The 12990-nt window shown below is 39.1% G+C and overlaps 1 protein-coding gene and 1 long non-coding RNA gene across 3 annotated transcripts in view; both read right to left on the reverse strand.

Annotated features, from left to right (window-relative positions):
- Positions 1-12990, reverse strand: part of PELI2 (pellino E3 ubiquitin protein ligase family member 2) — a 180603-nt gene that overhangs the window by 49435 nt on the left and 118178 nt on the right. The window lies entirely within an intron of this gene.
- Positions 1891-10415, reverse strand: LOC145723425 (uncharacterized). The gene is made up of 2 exons (XR_014148455.1): positions 8301-10415; positions 1891-8081 (listed from the first exon to the last, which is right to left on the reverse strand). It is a non-coding gene; the product is annotated as an uncharacterized LOC145723425 (long non-coding RNA).

Raw genomic sequence — 12990 nt, forward strand, 5'->3', positions numbered from 1 at the left:
TGGGTCATATGGGGAGCAGAAAGAAAACTATTATTATTTCTTTGTTCACACAACATGTCAAGACATTCAACGTGTGAGTTTTTCACACCATGCCCTTCTGACACTAACTGTCTGGAGTTAGCACAGACCCCACAGGTCGAAGGTTCAGTCCTACAAGATTGCCCCCACTTCAGACATCAATCACAAGTAGTAGGTCCCTAGGTTATTCAAACTTTTGTCCAACTTGGCTACAAATCGATGGTTTCCATGACCCCCACCTTGGGTTTGATGATTTGCTTCAGCAGCTCACAGAACCCAGGAAAAGTTTCCTTACTGTTACTGACTTATTGCAAAGGACATTCTAAAGGATTCAAATGAACAGCCAGATGAAGAAGTACATAAGGAGAGGTCTGGAGGTGTCTTGAAGGCAGGAGTTTCTGCTCCCTTGGGGTATGCCACCCTCTTGGCACATGGCTGTGTTCACCAACACAGAAACTCTCCAAACCCCGAACTTTTTGTGGAGGCTTCATTATGTAGGCTTATGATGAATTATTAACTTAATTTCCAGCCCCTCTCCCCTATTTGGACAATGGGGGGGGAGGCTGAAAGTTCCAAGCTTCTAATCAAGATGTGGTCTTTCTAGTGACCAACTCCCATTCAGGAGTCCACCAAGGGTCATCTCATTAGAATAAAAGATACTCCTTTTACCCGGGACATCCCAGGGGATTCATAAGCTCTGCATCAGACACGCCTACCACTCAGGAGATTACAAGGGTTTTAGGAATCGTGTCAGAAACCAATATATATTTCTTATTTCACATGTATAGGTGTACATTCACTTGCCCCCCCCCTCCAAAAATTCTGGGATTTTGATTGGAATTGTGTTGAATCTATAAATCAATTTTTGGAAAACTGACATCCCAAGTCTTCCAATTCACGAACATGTATCTCCCCCTTTCATTTAGGTATTCTCTAGTTTATCTCAAGGTTTTGCAGTTTTCAGTGTATAGTGTTGCATATATTCTATTTACTATCAAGTATTTCATATAGCATTTTTAATGTTTTGCTTTCAAATTTTCCATTATCAACTGCTAAATGCTAGTATAGAAAAACAATGACTTTTACATATTGGTCTTGTATCTTATAAGCCCACTAAATCTATTTATTAGTTTGAGATTAAAAAAATTTTTTTCTTGTATCCATTGTAGGATTTTCCACATGGATCATCTTATGGTCTGAGAATAAAAACAGTTTCACTTCTCTGCCTGCCCCCAAGGTGTATGCATTTTATTGCTTTTCCTTGCTGTACCATACCGAAAGGCCTCCACTACGATGTTCAATAGAGCTAATGAGGGCAAACATTCTTTCCTGGGTCCCAATTTAGTATAATTACCTTTAAGTTTTTCATAGCTATCCTTTATTGAGTTAGGGCTTTCCTTTTATTCCTAGTTTCCCTGAGATATTTCATCATGAATTAGTGGTTAGTATTGATCAAATGCTGTTTGTGCACCTTTTGAAATGCTCGTATGGTTTTCGTTCTTGTCAGCAGATAACGGTGAATGACATTGATTTCTGAATGATGAATCAACATTGCATTCTTGGGATAAACAATGTAAGAATCTTAAAATTTCCTCCCTCCTGTCTTTGATGTTACATTCATACGGTCATGTTATGAGCCCCATAACATTAGTATTCATTTTGCTCTAACCAGTTACTCATCTTAGAGAAATCAAAGATAAGAAATGTCTTTTATATTTATCCTCATTTTTACCATGTTTGGGGTACTTTGTGTAAATCCAAATTTCCATCTGGTATTTTTTTTTTTTTCTGCTGAAAACCTTTAACATTTCTTGTTGTGCTACTTTGCTGGTGACATTTTCAGCTTTCTTTGAAATAGGTCTTTATTTTCCTTTTTTTAAAAAAAGATTTATTTATTATTTTAGAGAGAGTGCAGGGAGGAGGAGCAGAGGGAGAGGGAGACTCTCAAGTGGACTCCATGCTGAGCATGAAGCCCAACACGGGCTTGATCTCATGACTCTGAGATCATGACTGAGCGGAAATCAAAAGTGGGACACTTAACCAAATGAGCCACCCCTTTATTTCCATTTTTGAAATACAGAATTCTAGGGTTGAAAGCCTTCCTGTTCTGTTTCTATACCTCCCTTCTGGTACTTTAAAGATGTTGGTCCACTGTCTTCTGTCATGCAGTATTTCTGATACGATTTTTTTTCATCCTTTGTTCTTCTCTGCATATTGCCTCATTTTTCCTCTGGATGCTTTCAAGATTTTATTTTTGTTTTTGGCTTTTGGCCATTTGATTGCAATGTGTCTTACTGTGATGTTCCTTATGTCTCTTTTCTTTGGGGCTGAGTGTCTTAGATATTGGATTTATCGTTTTCATACTATACCTTGGGTAATTGAATTTAAATTAAAAAAAAAGAGGGGGTGCCTGGGTGGCTCAGTTGGTTAGGTGTCTGCCTTTGGCTCAGGTCATGATTTCAGAGTCCTGGGATCGAGCCCCACATCGGGCTTCCTGCTTCACAGGGAGTCTGCTTCTTCCTCTGCCTGCCACTCCCCCTGCTTGTTTGTTCTCTCAAATAAATAAAATATTTAAAACAAACCAAAAAAAGAAAAATCCATTCTAAAAAAGAGTATTTGGAAATTTCTTGGCCATTCCTTTCTTTCCTCCTCTACCCCTATTTTTCTAGGACATCAGATACACATATTTGAGACCACCCGTTATTTTTCCACAGTCAACTGTGGTTCTTCATTTTTTTTTTTTTGGTCTTTTCCCCTCTGTCTCATATCAGCCATTTTCTACTATATCTTCAAACTCACTGACCTTTTCTTCTTCAGTTCCTGATCTGCTTGGACCTCAGGACTTTTCACTTTTCAACCTTTTAGTTGGGTCCTTTTGTACTTTCATTTCTCTCTTCAACATGCTCATGTTTTCTTCTACACTCTGGACCACAGGGAATGTAACCACAGCAGTTGTTTTACCCTTGTGTCCATTAATCCCATCTGTAATTTCTGGGTTTGTTTCTACTGATTATTTCCCCCCAGTAATAGGTCATATCTTACTCCTTTTTTGCATTTCTGGTAATTTTTGATTGGATGCTAGACACTGTTAATTTTATGGTTTAGGGTACTGGATTTTGTTCAGGGTGTTGGACTTGTTCTGGCAGGCAGTTAAAGTTATTTCAGGTCAGTTTTTCTCTCTCAAGGCTTGCTTTTAAAACTTTGTTAGGGCATGGCCAGAGGACACTTTGATCTAGGGATAATTCAGCCTCATTACTTAGGATAGAGCCTACAGAAGAATATCACCTATTTCCCTTGCATTATGAGGTCTTTCTACTCTTCAGGCGGGATCATAAACTAATCCCCAGCCCCTTGTGAGCTACAGAAATCATCTGATCTATGGCTTTCTGGTGGTTCCTTTCCTACCCTAGAGTTTTACCCACACAGGAGCAAAGCAGAAATTAGCCAACAGCTTAAGAGGCATCCTCTGCAGCTATCCAGAGCTCTTTCTCCCTTATCTCTGGTACTCTCCTTCACAAATTCTAGCTGCCTCAACTGTAATCTCTGGCTCAACTCAATGAGATCACAGGGCAGTTTGGTTCCTCATCCCTGTGCTTAAGCTTGGAAACTGCCTTCAGGTAGTAAGATGGGGTGGGGGGGCTTGCCTCCTTTATTTACCTTCTCTAAGAGATCACAGCCCTGAGCTGCCTGTTGTCCAGTGTCTGCAAACAGTTATTCAATATATTTTGTCAATGTTCTAGTTGTTTACAGGAGGAAGCAGCAGGGAATTTCTGCAGTAGTCAATTCTTCACAGGTAGAAACAGAACTCTCTTTTGCACACATTTAGAAAATCTCTTGGAAGGTGGTAGAGAGAATCTAGTATACTTGAAATGATCATCTGAAACTCAGTTCAACTTCCTGAATTATATCACTCCTAGGGACATTAAATATGAACTCCAATCTAGTTCTAATCCCATTTTATTTTCTTTTGAGCACTTAATAAAAGCTGTCATTTGTTATTTTGTATACTATCTTCCTCCCAGTCCACATTAGAAAGTAAGCTCTGAGAGGGTAAGAACTTGATGTTGTTCATTGCTTTTATCCCCAGGACCTAGAACAGTTCCTAGCACACACTGAGCACATAACTATCTAATGAGACAACTGTGTATATCTATTCTTTGACTTGGCAGGTACCTCTCTCAGTAAAAAAAGATACTTGTTATTAAAGTTAATTTTGGTTAAATAATATCCTATTTGCCCTCGATGTCCACCATATATTATTAAAGATCCCATGTATATATGCAGGCAAATACAAAGAAAAAGATAAACATTTGTATTCATATTTTGAAAGGAAAAACACTAAATTTACTTTAATGTTTGTCGAAGTAAATAATACATAATAATGCAGGGCATCCTATGTATCTACTACTCAGGCATCTGGCACCTTCAAGCAGCGTACACTGTATGAATCTGAGGATGGAAGGCTACATACAGAGAACAGAATATATGTTCTCAAAGGCTGCCACTTTAAAAGGTATGACCTGTATTAATCAGCATATAGGAGGAAAGGGATATCTGTGTGAAATCTACCTGTGATGAAATTTTTTGTTATTTAAGGAGTTATAGGCTAGATTATCTAGTAATTTCATTTATTCTCTATATTAGTTATTTCTCAAGAAGTTCTAAAGTTTTTTTTGCTTTCTAACTATAATTTGTATTAAATATGCAAAAGAGATTCTGCCTCAACATAAAATCTCTGCTAAAAGATCTAAGGACAAATTAAATTTTATGTACATACATATATTCAGTCAAATTTCAATAAATGTTTGCTGATACCCCCTTTCTCCAGAATCATACCTGGCTTCTGACATTTCTAATTAATTTTTATTTTGAAGTGAGATTTTTGGTCTTACCCAGCCCAAACTAACTCCACTATGACCACCAATACACATCTTACGGGTCAGATGTTTGTTCACATAAATGTTATAGTTGTATTTTCTAAGATTTCTTTTAAAACTTGACTTGGCAAATGATGGGTCTTGGGTTATAGTACTTTATATACACATTTATTCCAAATATAATGCTCCAATAAATGAACATAATGTTGGAACATCTTTGCTTTTGGAAATCTTACTTTAAAATAAGACTATGAAAAAAAAATAATAAAACAAGACTATGCTACCATTTATTGAAAATAATTTTAAAGGCCTGAACACGCACCTTTTTTTTTTCCAAGTCTGGCTACTGTTATAGCATGTTTACCCTGTGCTATGCTATTTACTTGTCTATAAATTGTCAGCCCCTTACTGTCTAGCTAGCACAACGTCTGGTATAGAAAACACTCAAGCGCTTGCCAAATAAATAATTAAATCAGAATACCCTATCCTCTCAAGCGTTCTAGATGCCTGAGATATTACCCTGTGTCATCCTCAAATTAATGAAAAATTCTCAAAGTTCTATCTCATGATCCACTTATGCCTTGCTATGAAAAGAAAAAAAACAACCAAGAGAATTATGCTACACAATGTTTGGAGTCTCAAGCTGTCCTGTCACTCTCTACAGGAAATAAAGATGATTATAAATTGAACTAAAATATCACATATGTGGCCACTCGTGATGTAGCAAACCCAGAGCTTTAACAACTCATCCTGATATGCTATGCGAGCTTTAAACAATTACCACACTTAACATTTTACCTCTGATGGTCTCCCATCATTTATGCCTGGAGGCCTCTTTCCAAGGGTTGTAAGGTGTCACAAACTTGGGTCTTGGTTTTGCTTAACAATTGCAGACGGTGCGGGATATGGTGGGACTAAAGCAGGTGTGGAATCACACTGGCAGGCATAGTCACAAGGGCACCACGTTCAGCTCTGAGAACACGGCTAAGCCACTCACCCTCCCTGCGTCACTGCTGCTGGGGTGGCAATCCCACCTCACAGAATCTGTGAAAGATGTACACTAAGGTGAAGAAGTGCAAATGTTAGGGGTTTATGAAGAGCCTCCGTCGGTGACCCTCCACAGGGTCCTGTGCACCTGTCGTCCCTGATACGGAGAGTGGGAGCTGCATGGTGGCTACTATGGCTACTGAGGGTTCACAACTCTTTTCTAGGCAAGGTCCCTTGGACAGCTTAGTTAAGAAATGTGTGGGAGAGGATGCTTTTCCTCCAAGGGCATCTTGCAGCCCAAGCCCTGGCCTCAAGTGGGGCAACTGCGTGGTCCCACGCTTCAGAGCTCTTGGGGGAGCAGGCAGAGGCCAGACTGCAGCTAAAAGCACATTTTCTCAGCTGCTTCCCTGTTATATCTTGGTCCCCATGCTTCTTTACTGGTTTCTCCTGACAGAAATATCCTCAATAAAGCACTTACACAGGCTTTGCTTCTAGAAAACCTAATTTAAGAAACCATGCATATCTTCTGGCTAAAGTTGGACCAACCCTCAGCCAGTGGAAATGTTTCCAGGATGGCCCAGGCTTTCATCTGGGGCCTCCCAGGACATCAGAGCAGTGCTCCACAAGCCCCGCCAATGCTGGTTGCTGCCGGAAATAAGCCAGAAGCCACGTCTGGGCAGAGCACACGGTCTCACAGCAGGGACAGACCATACGCCGGCTTAGAGCATCCTCAGAAAGGAAAACGGGATTTTCCAAAACCTGCACGTGAAGGGGACTTCTGTCCTTTGGAGAATACTCAGAGAATACCTGCCTCACTCCCTGTATGAAACACCCCTCTAATCCAGTCTGTTGACAGAAATCAAACCAATCTTCTAGAAATGCTTCCTCCACCTCAAAAGCATTTAAATGATATCAAGACTCACATATCCGCAGGTCTCAGAACAGCTGCTGACCACGGCAGGCACTCTGTGGCCTCTGACTCGGCCCATGTACAGAGGGGACAGAGCAGTGTGAGACACGCTCCCTACCGCTGTTTCCAATCTCTACTTTCTATGAATTCCTGCAGAAATGAACACACAGGCTACATATGCTACCCTAAATGCTGGTTAAGTCTTTGGTGTTTACATATTGCTTCCTCAAGAGAACATAAGCACCTTATTTCCTTACAAGACCTACTGGTACAGATTCAAGCCCCAATTTCAGAGCTTGGCATTCAAGACCCCATTGGATTTGGCCTCCTATTACCCTTCTGGTGCAATCTCCCATTATGTGCCGGGCACTGGCCTTCAGCCTACTTTCCAAACCTTCCTGGTTCTTCCATGCCCGCCCACCTTGGCTGACCGTTCTGCCTAGATGCTGCCCTTCACACTCACTCCCATAGCAAAACGTCAAGCCCTGGTTAAGGGCCACCTCTGATATGAAGATTTCCAGGACTCTCCTGAAAATCAGAAAGAATCACTCCTGGTTGTGGGCAGTTATTTAATTTCTCTGTGCCTCAATTCCTTCAACTAAAAAAAAATGAGAATAATGATCTGTATTCTATCACAGCAGAGTTCTTGAAAGGTGCAAATAAGGTGGTGTACGTGGTTGTTTTAATCTCCAAAATTTTAAAAAGTTGAAGGATGAATAAAAATGTACACACAAGCTAATGTTCTCACTGTTTACTACGTTCAAAGGAAGCCACATATTTAATTGGCTCATATGCCATGTTCATTGCAGAATAGTTACCATAGTAGACACTGAAAATTATTTTTGTAGTCTACTTCATATTCATGCACCCACTTTTAATGGCTTAAGTCAATCCAATATTCCAAAAATATATTTTAACCAATTATATTAAATTTCTCCTTGCTAAACAATTTCCCAGTGGAGCATCAACACCAATGCCAGTTATGTGGCAGCTAGCCGAAGGGAATCAAAATAGCACTCATACTGTGTGTGTGCAATAACACTGGGCATTTTTAGACACTTCCCAAACTACAGACATCTGTTGTTTATATTTCAAGTTTTCCCAAATATAAAGTATCATCCTTCCAGACTGGGTAGCAAAGACTACTCACTAAATGACTACTTTCTTAACAAGATTCCATGAAGGCACCTGACAAGGTCTGCTGCGATGTTTTTCTACATACAAGAGAGAAACACAGTTAGAAGATAATTACCTTAAGTAGATTTATATCTAGGTGAATAAGATTATACCTAGGGGCGCCTGGGTGGCTCAGTCGTTGAGCGTCTGCCTTCGGCTCGGGTCATGATCCCAGGGTCCTGGGATCGAGCCCCGCATCGGGCTCCCCGCCCGGCGGGAGGCCTGCTTCTCCCTCTCCCACTGCCCCCTGCTTGTGTTCCCTCTCTCGCTGTCTCTCTCTCTCTCTGTCGAATAAATAAATAAAATCTTTAAAAAAAAAAAAAAGATTATACCTAAAATATCACTTTCAGCCTAACAGGATCCCTCTGGTGGAAATTACAGAATTATGTCCTAAACTCTGAATTCAACCTTTTTTTAACCCATGATTTTCAAGATGTCAAGGAGAATAGGTTGATCACAAAAAATGATGTAAAACTAAAGACAGTGAACCTACTGGATGAGGTCAAAATCTATCCAATGATAATCCATTATAAAAAGAGGCCAGATCTAACAAGATAAATATTTTTAAAGAAATAAACATACATTTCCATGTGCAGGTTCAGACAATCAAGTGTCACGAATAAAGGTATGTGTGTAAGACTGCTCTCTACACCACTATTTTTGATAGCACACAGACAACCTAAACATCCATTAACAAGGGAATAAACAAACTAACTGGTTATAGTAATACTTTGCAGCTATTAAAAAAACTATATTGAACCGAAATATGATATGGAAGAATGTCTGTAAGTTTTAGGTGATAAAAGTAGGTAGAAGGTATTCTAGACTGTAGCCCCCCCTTTTTAAAAGGATTCCATATATATGCACATTTTTTAAAAATTCAGAACGTCTAGACCACTGACCTTTCATTCGTTACAGGTATTTATATATAGTTGTGGCTTATTTACCACCTTACTCCTTGTTTTCTATTTGTCCTACCTGTGGTATATTCATTCCTGTTTTAAGTAACCCTTTAAGCTTCATTTTAAAAAAATTTTTAAAATTTGAATGTTTACATTAGTTTCAGGTGTACAACACAGGGATTCGGCAAGTTTATGCATTATGCTGTGTTCACAAGTGTAGCTGCCATCTGTCACCATACAGCACTATCACGGTATTACTGATTGTATTTCCTATGCTGTGTCTTTTAGTCCTGTGGTTTATTCATTCCATAACTGGAAGCCTGTATCTCCCCCCCACACACACACACATTGTAAGCTTCATTTTGGGTTAATGAACCTTTTTAAAAATTACTCTATTATTTCTTTTTATTCACCCAATTTTTCAGCATACTGATTTTCTCCCATCTGTCTCTAAACTATTTTTTTTTGAAAATAGGAAAAATTTCTTAGCCTAGGGTGAGGAAGATCTATTTGTCTCCTTAGGTTTATGAAGATACAATTGACATATAATACTGTGTAAGTGTGAGGTGTACAATGTGATTTGACACACACATATATTATGAACTGATTACCATAAGTCAATTAACTTATCACCTCAGGTAACTTCTTTTTTAGAATGTTTAAGATCTATTCCCTTATCAATTTTCAAGTATATATCGTTAACTATAGTTATTACCATGGTGTACTTTAGACCCTCACAACTTATTCATCTTATCACTGGAAGTTTGTGCCCTTTGACCAACATCTTTCTTCCAGTTCCCATGCCCCACGATGCGACTACCATTCTACTGTTCCTAGGAGTTTGGTGTTTTTTTTTTTAAAGATTCCACAATAAGGGACATTTCACTTGACATAATACCCTTCAAGCCCATCCATGTTGTTTCATATTGCAGAATTTCCTTTTTAAGGATCTTATTCCATTGCAAGTATGTATATATCACATCATCTTTATCCACTCATCTGTTGATGGACACTTAGGTTGTTTCCATGTCTTGACTAGAGTATCGTAAATAATGCTGCAGCTTTAGATATATAGCCAAAAATGGGACTGCTGGATTACATGGTAGTCCTAATTTTTTGAGGAACCTCCATATTGCTTTCAGTGATTGGCTCCACTAATTGACATTCCCACCAACAATGCACAAGGGTTCCCTTTTCTGAACATCCTTGCCAACATTTGTTATCTCCTGTCTTTTTGATGGTAGGTATTCTAACAGGTGTGAGGTGATATTTCTGTGGTTTTGAATTGCATTTCTGTGATGAATAATAAATTCAATAAAACATTTTAAAATTAGTAAGTGGTATTGAGCACCTTTCCATGTGCCTGTTGGCCATGTGTATGTCTTCTCTGGAAAAATGTCTATTCAGGTCCTCTGCCTATTATTTTTTTTATATGCGTTTATTTTTTTCCCCAGGGGTACAGGTCTGTGATTCATCAGTCTTACATAATTCACAGCGCTCATCATAGCACATACCCTCCCCAATGTCCATCACCCAGCCACCCCATCCCTCCCACCCCCCTCCATTCCAGCAACCCTCAGTTTGTTTCATGAGATTAAGAGTCTCTTACAGTTTGTCTCCCTCTCTGGTTTCGTCTTGTTTCATTTTTCCTTCCCTTTCTCTATGATCCTCTGTCTTATTTCTCAAATTCCTCATATCAGTGAAATCGTCTGATACTTGTCCTTCTCTGTTTGACTTATTTCGCTTAGCATAATACCCTCTAGTTCCATCCACGTCGTTGCAAATGGGAAGATTTCATTTTTTTGATGGCTGCATAATATTCCATTGTATATATGTATATATACACCACATCTTCTTTATCCATTCTTCTGTTGATGGACATCTATCTGCTTATTTTAAAATTGGATTATTAGTCTTTTTGCTCTTGAGTTGTAGGATTTCCACATATACTTTGGAGATTAACCCTTTGATATACAGTTTACAAATACTTCCCTCCTTTTTCATAGTTGCCTCTTCATTTCGTTGACTGTTTCTCTTGCTGTACAAAAGTATTACTAGTTTGATGTCGTCTCACCAGTTTGCTTATGTGGCTTGTACTTTTGGTGTCACATCCAAAAAACTGTTGCCTGGTCGACCAATGTCAAGGAGCTTTCTCCCTGTTTCCTTCTAGGAGTTTTACCGTTTCGAGTCCTACATTTAAGTTTTTAATTCATTTTGAGTTATTTTTGTGAGTGGAAATGACAGGGGTCAAACTTCCTTCTTTTGCATGAAGATCAGTTCTCCAACATCATTTATTGAAAAGACCACCCTTTCCCCATGAAGTATTCTTGGCTTCCTTGTTAAATATAAGCTGACCATATATGTCCTTCTTTTCATATACATATGAATGTGCATGTGTTTGTGTGTTTAAGGGTGTAAGAGCAACTAACATTTGAGCTCTATGTACCAGACACTATTGTACCCATCCTTTGTATCAACTAGTTCAATCTTTACACGGAAACAGGTACATATCTCCATTTTCTGTGGGTTCAGAAGGTATGTGGTAGGACAAGAATGTGAAAAGGCAGTAATATTTCACACTACCAGCAGAGTTACTGGGATGGGAATGAGTTTTCTTCACATATTCTCTACAGTTCATAAGTTTTCAGAAAGCATGTAATACATTTTTATTCAAAAAAGGAAATGCAGCTCAGGCAGTGTGAGAAAGGGTGTGCAAAAGGAGTCAACAGTGCAATGGAATAATAAAAGTGAGTAGGAGCTACCACTCTGCTACTTCCTGGGTAAGTTACCTTGAGCAATTTACTTAACATCGGAGTCCCAGTGTCCTTATCAGTGTACTGTCGGTAATCAAGCCCTCTTGAAAAAGTCATATGGGTTTAATACACGGGACTGTGCCAAGCCTTCCCAACACACAGTTAGCCTGCCTCAGTAAACACTGCTTGGTATGGAACAAACAAGAAATCATTCTAATCCACAGGTAGATCACAACTGTCCTGAGGAGCACTCGAATGCAGAGAGACAGAGGGGCTGGAACTGAGAAGGAGAGGGGAAACCGACATGAAGAAGAGTTCAAATTGCAGCAACTTGCCTTCCAAGTGATATCTCAGTAAAAGATGAGTGGACTCTAAATAACTGAAGGGCTACTGATTTCAAAGAAAAGATTTTCTTCTGTTTGGCTTTGATGGACAGAACCAAAACCAATATATAACAGAGAAAAGAGGAATCCGATTCAGGTACATCTATAAACCCTATGAGAGTTACAGTGGTTGAAAATGGAATGGAGTTGCCCAGTCCTGGACCTGCTACCCTTACCTAGTTAGAGCAAGCTTCATGTCCTCTGCTTGCTCCACTAGGGAAGTTCAAAGACAATGCCCCAGGACTGCGGTGGGGGAGATTTGTGTCCACTGAAGAATGGACTAGATACTCAAGTCTATTCCTTTAAGATTTATCAACTCTGTGACATTCAAAGGATCTAGCCAGTTCAAAAAGTCTATCAGTTCAGTATTGATACTTTTACCGGTGAAACTACCTAAATATTCTCATTCTTTTAGATGAAGAAATAGTTTCCAAAGGAAGAAAATGTGCCCATACAGTTTGAATAATATAGACTGAATACCAGGCCAGAATAGCTCTCCAACCTCCAAGGCAGTAGGCTCAAATTTTTCCAGCTATGAGTTCACTCAGTGGGCATATGGTACACATGCAGATAATTAACTGTAATAAAAAATTCATATATTCATATTTTTGAATATCAGTAAAACATTTTAAAATTAGTAAGTACTTTATATCAGCACATTCTTACATCTGGGTTCAATGACTTATTTAGCTTGAGCAATAGCCCGGTACAAATCTATGATTAATATATTTTAGTTTAAATAACTTAGGAAATTGTAGCTCATTGTGCTCTCCAGACAGATGGGACTGTGGCAATGTCCTGTTCCACAGGCATTTGCATGAAGGATGAATCCAGACATTATGGAGAAACTTCTTGTCAAACTTCTCGCTGGCCATCTACCAGAACCTAAGTCATCCCTAAAAGCCGGGAGATAGAAGGTTTCAACTTGCCGCAGATTTTTACACATGCCCAACATATCACTGCTTTCTTGATGAAAATCAGCAT

This window comes from Leptonychotes weddellii, chromosome 9 (genome assembly GCF_054177405.1).
Source record: "Leptonychotes weddellii isolate Sample4059 chromosome 9, ASM5417740v2, whole genome shotgun sequence".
Lineage (NCBI taxonomy): Eukaryota > Metazoa > Chordata > Mammalia > Carnivora > Phocidae > Leptonychotes > Leptonychotes weddellii.